Below are 7241 nucleotides of genomic sequence, written 5' to 3'. Positions count from 1 at the left end.
ATGAATATGTGTATCACTACTGTCGAGATTCAACAAAAATAGACCACTCTTCAAGGGTGCATGACCGCAAAAGATATTACTCATATAAATAGAACAACCATTATCCTCAGATTTAAATGAATAACGTTTCGCATCAAACAAGATCCAGATATAATGTTCATGCTCAACGCTGGCACCAAATAACAATTATTTAGGTCTAAAACTAATCCCGAAGTTGATGTAGAGGTAGCGTGCCGACGGCGATCACATCGACTTTGGAACCATTTCCCACGTGCATCGTCACCTCGTCCTTAGCCAGTCTTTGCTTAATCCGTAGTCCCTGTTTCGAGTTGCAAATATTAGCAATAGAACCAGTATCAAATCCCCAGGTGCTACTGCGAGCTCTCGTAAGGTACACATCAATAACATGTATATCACATATACCTTTGTTCGCCTTGGCATCCTTCTTATCCGCCAAATACTTGGGGCAGTTCCGCTTCCAGTGACCAGTCTGCTTGCAGTAGAAGCACTCAGTCTCAGGCTTAGGTCCAGACTTGGGTTTCTTCTCTTGAGCAGCAACTTGTTTGCTGTTCTTCTTGAAGTTCCCCTTCTTCTTCCCTTTACCCCTTTTCTTGAAACTGGTGGTCTTATTGACCATCAACACTTGATGCTCCTTCTTGATTTCTACCTCCGCAGCCTTTAGCATTGCGAAGGGCTCGGGAATCGTCTTATCCATCCCTTGCTTGTTATAGTTCATCACGAAGCTCTTGTAGCTTGGTGACAGTGATTGAAGAATTCTGTCAATGATGCTATCATCCGGAAGATTAACTCCCAGTTGAATCAAGTGATTGTTATACCCAGACATTCTGAGTATATGCTCACTGACAGAACTATTCTCCTCCATCTTGCAGCTGTAGAACTTATTGGAGACTTCATATCTCTCAATCCGGGCATTTGCTTGAAATATTTACTTCAACTCCTGGAACATCTCATATGCTCCATGACGTCAAAACGTCGTTGAAGTCCCGGTTCTAAGCCGTAAAGCATGGCACACTGAACTATCGAGTAGTCATCAGCTTTGCTCTGCCAGACGTTCATAACATCTGGTGTTACTCCTGCAGCAGGTTTGGCACCTAGCGGTGCTTCCAGGACGTAATTCTTTTGTACAACAATGAGGATAATCCTCAAGTTACGGACCCAGTCTGTGTAATTGCTACCATCATCTTTTAACTTTGCTTTGTCAAGGAACGCATTAAAATTCAACGGAACAACAACACGAGCCATCTATCTACAACAACATAGACAAGCAAAATACTATCAGGTACTAAGTTCATGATAAATTTAAGTTCAATTAATCATATTACCTAAGAACTCCCACTTAGATAGACATCCCTCTAATCATCTAAGTGATCACGTGATCCAAATCAACTAAATCATAACCGATCATCACGTGAAATGGAGTAGTTTTCAATGGTGAACATCACTATGTTGATCATATCTATTATACGATTCACGCTCGACCTTTCGGTCTCAGTGTTCCGAGGCCATATCTGCATATGCTAGGCTCGTCAAGTTTAACCCGAGTATTCTGCGTGTGCAAAACTGGCTTGCACCCGTTGTAGATGGACGTAGAGCTTATCACACCCGATCATCACGTGGTGTCTCGGCACGACGAACTTTGGCAACGGTGCATACTCAGGGAGAACACTTTTATCTTGAAGTTTAGTGAGAGATCATCTTATAATGCTACCGTCAATCAAAGCAAAATAAGACGCATAAAAGATAAACATCACATGCAATCAATATAAGTGATATGATATGGCCATCATCATCTTGTGCTTGTGATCTCCATCTCCGAAGCAACGTCATGATCACCATCGTCACCGGCGCGACACCTTGATCTCCAGCGTAGCATCGTTGTCGTCTCGCCAACTATTGCTTCTACGACTATCAGTACCGCTTAGTGATAAAGTAAAGCAATTACAGGGCGATTTCATTGCATACAATAAAGCGACAACCATATGGCTCCTGCCAGTTGCCGATAACTCGGTTACAAAACATGATCATCTCATACAATAAAATATAGCATCATGCCTTGACCATATCACATCACAACATGCCCTGCAAAAACAAGTTAGACGTCCTCTACTTTGTTGTTGCAAGTTTTTACGTGGCTGCTACGGGCTGAGCAAGAACCGTTCTTACCTACGCATCAAAACCACAATGATAGTTCGTCAAGTTAGTGTTGTTTTAACCTTCTCAAGGACCGGGCGTAGCCACACTCGGTACAACTAAAGTTGGAGAAACTGACACCCGCTAGTCACCTGTGTGCAAAGCATGGTGGTAAAACCAGTCTCGCGTAAGCGTACGCGTAATGTCGGTCCGGGCCGCTTCATCCAACAATACCGCCGAACCAAAGTGTGACATGCTGGTAAGCAGTATGACTTGAATCGCCCACAACTCACTTGTGTTCTACTCTTGCATATAACATCAACGCATAAAATCAGGCTCGGATGCCACTGTTGGGGAACGTAGTAATTTCAAAAAAAGTCCTATGCACACGCAAGATCATGGTGATGCATAGCAACGAGCGGGGAGAGTGTGTCCACATACCCTCGTAGACCGAAAGCCGAAGCGTTAGCACAACACGGTTGATGTAGTCGTACGTCTTCACGATCCGACCGATCTAGTACCGAACGCATGGCACCTCCGAGTTCAGCACACGTTCAACTCGATGACGTCCCTCGAACTCCGATCCAGCCGAGCTTTGAGGGAGAGTTCCGTCAGCACGACGGCGTGGTGACGATGATGATGTTGCTACCGACACAGGGCTTCGCCTAAGCACCGCTATGATATTATCGAGGTGGATTATGGTTGAGGGGGGCACCGCACAGGGCTAAGAGATCCAAGAGATCAATTGTTGTGTCTATGGGGTGCCCCCCTCCTCCTTATATAAAGGAGGGGAGGAGAGGGCCGGCCAAGGGGAGGAGGCGCGCCCAAGGGGGGAGTCCTACTCCCATCGGGAGTAGGACTCCTCCTTTTCCTATTTGGAGAGGGAGAGGGAAGGAAGAGGAAGGAGGGAGGAAGGAAAGGGTGGCCGGCCCCCCTCCCAATTCAAATTGGGCTTGGGGGGCCCCTCCCATGCTCCTTTCCCCTCCTTTCCACTAAAGCCCATTAAGGCCCATATACCACCCGGGGGGTTCCGATAACCTCCCGGTGCTCCGGTATTATCCCGATCTCACCCGGAACCATTCCGGTGTCCAAATATAGTCATCCAATATATCGATCTTTATGTCTCGACCATTTCGAGACTCCTCGTCATGTCTGTGATCATATCCGGGACTCCGAACTACCTTCGGTACATCAAAACACATAAACTCATAATATAATCGTCATCGAACTTTAAGCGTGCGGACCCTACGGGTTCGAGAACTATGTAGACATGACCGAGACACGTCTCCGGTCAATAACCAATAGCGGAACCTGGATGCTCATATTGGCTCCTACATATTCTACGAAGATCTTTATCGGTCAAACCGCATAACAACATACGTTGTTCCCTTTGTCATCGGTATGTTACTTGCCCGAGATTCGATCATCGGTATCTCAATACCTAGTTCAATCTCGTTACCGGCAAGTCTCTTTACTCGTTCCGTAATACATCATCCCGCAACTAACTCACTAGTTACAATGCTTGCAAGGCTTATAGTGATGTGCATTACCGAGTGGGCCCAGAGATACCTCTCCGACAATCGGAGTGACAAATCCTAATCTCGAAATACGCCAACCCAACAAGTACCTTCGGAGACACCTGTAGAGCACCTTTATAATCACCCAGTTACGTTGTGACGTTTGGTAGCACACAAAGTGTTCCTCCGGTAAACGTGAGTTGCATAATCTCATAGTCATAGGAACTTGTATAAGTCATGAAGAAAGCAATAGCAGAATACTAAACGATCAAGTGCTAAGCTAACGGGATGGGTCAAGTCAATCACATCATTCTCCTAATGATGTGATCCCGTTAATCAAATGACAACTCATGTCTATGGCTAGGAAACATAACCATCTTTGATCAACGAGCTAGTCTACGCATACTAGTGACACTCTGTTTGTCTATGTATTCACACAAGTATTATGTTTCCGGTTAATACAGTTCTAGCATGAATAATAAACATTTATCATGATATAAGGAAATAAATAATAACTTTATTATTGCCTCTAGGGCATATTTCCTTCATAGTATGCAATACGGTAGATGGCTTGATCTCACTAGCCATGAAGCATTGCATGCTAACCCGACAACATGGACTTGATCGGATACGAGTTCGGATAAGGGTAAACGGATCCGGGCTTGGATGGATATGAGGTCGGATAGACCCAACGATTAGATGCAGCGATAGGGCGCCTCTAAGTCTTTACTACAACATACGTTTTATGTCCTAAAACCCGATCAGCTGGCGCATGGACTAGGGGTGGTGACCGACCTAATTTGGGCAGACCAAACGTCGATTCATAACTGGTTAGTTACAAAGGTCAGTTTCGGGCTTGTCTAGATCCATGCCGCGAGACATGGTCGAGTAAGATAGCATTTTTGCCCCTATACTCTAGGCCCTTTGTGTGATCCGACCTGGATAAGCATGGGCATGCGATGAGATGACCCGATTTTGAGGGTCGGCATCACTGGAACGAGAAAGAGACCGGGCTGCAACAAGGATGACCAATTCGCCTTGAGCCTGACAACATATATCGTGATGCAAAACGAACAGAAGTGTGACACCTTGTACATGTTCGTCAAACCGGCCTCATTGTCTACTTGATGGTCGGCACACTTTCCTGGAGGCCGCTAGCAACCAAGCAGGTCGAATGTGACCGAACCTGCGGACCAAGCCGACTTGAACTTAAAAGGTCGCACGCTTAAGGCAAGGAACATGTGAGGTCAGCTCCGACTTCACTGGTCGAATGTTGTCCGACCTGAACTTTGATCTGCGCCGAGTAGACTTATGAAGCCAAAATTCGGAACTTATAGAAAATTTTATTTAGAAAACTAGATAGATAACTTAACCATATCTGATATGTTGTCGAAGGCGTAAACGGCCTATACGCCTCCAACGAAGCGGAGAGCTCGCACAGGTTATCCTCCTATGGGCAGCTGGAAGGTGGGGCTTGGCTAGTTTAAACGAAGGGTTATGCCTAACTAAAAATAGAACGGCGGCGGGAGCTCATCAGCGGGGCTTTTGCCGGTGGTGGAGGACGAGCGCGAGGTCAGGGACGTGCAAATAAAATTGAGGCGGGGGCGACGAGAGCTGCAGAACATTGGGTCGCACTGCACTGGAGCTTGACGGGAGGCTCGGCGGCTTCGTCACTGGCGTCGGTGGTGAAGGGTTTGGTCTGACGTTCTGATACACAAAGCAATAGCGGGGAAGAGGCCTCGCATCAGCTTCCTGGTGCCGGGAGGACCTCACGACTGGGCTGAATCAAAGAGGGAAGCAGTGGAGATCATCGCGGCATAGCTGAGCTCCCCTGGCTCGTTGCAGTGAAACCTCGGTACTCTCTCCTGTGTAGAACTTTGAGGAGATCATCGCGGCGTAGCCATGGCCGTGGAGAACCGACCGCGCAGGTGGTGCATTCAAGGCGTCGGAGCTGCCCCTGGGAGTAGCTTCTAATTAGGTAAGCTAGGCTACTGACGGTGCACTGTGGGAAAGCGACTGTGGACGTGCTGTTCAGACGCGTGTCCACGGCGGATCTCATGACATCGACGACGACGGCGGCCTGGGCGCAGGACTGGGAGGAGAGTGAGAGCGGAAGGGCATGGGGAGTCTCACGGGGTTAACCTCGCAGCGACGGCGTAGCTACATGCCTGGTACTTTTCAGGGTCTGAAGTAAACCCTTCAATCTTTCCATAGGCTGCCTTGATTTGCTGACATATGTTGCAACATTTGACAAATTCGGCGATCTCTCTGCCATCAGAAATCGGACTTGACATCGCGGTACATTTTTGACCCTCCTGGGTGGATGGAGTAGGAGGATTTACGAGCTTCTTTCAGTACTTTTTGTTTCAGCTTGGAGTGGTCAGGTATGCATAATTGGTTGCTGTACCACGGGTTTTTTTCTTCGTCAAGGGCAGGAGTATTTGACTGTTCCATCCCAAACCTTCTTCTTAGTCCCCTCTAAACTCACGTGGTTCACTTGTGCAACCTTGGCTTGACTTATTAGGGTGGGTTCCACCTTCAAGGTACCCAAATAACCGGGTGTGTGTCCAGGGTCATGTTGAGCTGGTCAAACTCAACGAGCAGGGTGGGTTTGTGTTGGATAAGAGTAGATTTAGAATATATTTTTTGCGAGAAAAACTTTCAATCTATTCATCAAACATAAAGATAGTACAGAGAACACCAGAAGCAACAAGAATTACACTCAGGTCTGCAGAGCACCTAACGACGACTACAAGCACTGGGCGGATCCGAAGGCGCGCCACCGTCATCGCCCCTCCGTTACCGGAGCCGGGCGAACCTTGCTGTAGTAGACAGTTAGAAAGTCGTCATGCTAAGGCCCTACAGTACCAGCACACCAGAACAGCAACCGTCGTCGATAATGAGAAGCGTAGATCAAAAAAATCCAACATGTAGACACACGAGCATAGACGGACGAAGATCGAATCCAATTGGATCCACCAAAGACAAACACTGAACGCATCCCTTGAGATCAGCCGGAGACACACCTCCACACGCCCTCCGACGATGCTAGACACACCACCGAAACAAACGTTAACCCATCTTCAGGGAGGCGCCACCGGTTCACCTTCCTGAGTAGGACACAAACCCTAATCAAATTCAGAAAACACCTGAAAACGGAGCCTTCCCGCCGCAGGGACCGAGATCAACCGCGCCTCCATGGCCCTAAGACCACAAAAGACGAGGTTAGATCGGTGGCGGCGCCGACGGGAGGCAGGGAAACCCTATCGCCTCTTGTCTCACCTCGCGAGGGATACAAGCGAAGGAGTAGAGTTAGAATTGATTGCTTTCTACTCAAGGCATCAGCTACCATGTTGGCTTTACTCAAGCTATAATGAATTCCCAAGTTATAGTCGTTGATTATCTCAATCCACCTCTGCCGTAGGTTGACGCGGGTCGGGTGAAAATATATTTCAGGCTCTTGGTGTAGGCTCCTTCCTCCCTCTGCCGCCAATCAAAACTCTTCAAGTTGCCCCACCACTTAAAAATCAAGGGGGCCAATTAGATTAGCCATGTTCTCTGCCCGTGAAAGTC

This window comes from Triticum aestivum, chromosome 7D (assembly GCF_018294505.1).
Source record: "Triticum aestivum cultivar Chinese Spring chromosome 7D, IWGSC CS RefSeq v2.1, whole genome shotgun sequence".
Taxonomy (NCBI): domain Eukaryota; kingdom Viridiplantae; phylum Streptophyta; class Magnoliopsida; order Poales; family Poaceae; genus Triticum; species Triticum aestivum.
Note: the sequence above shows the minus strand (reverse complement) of the source record.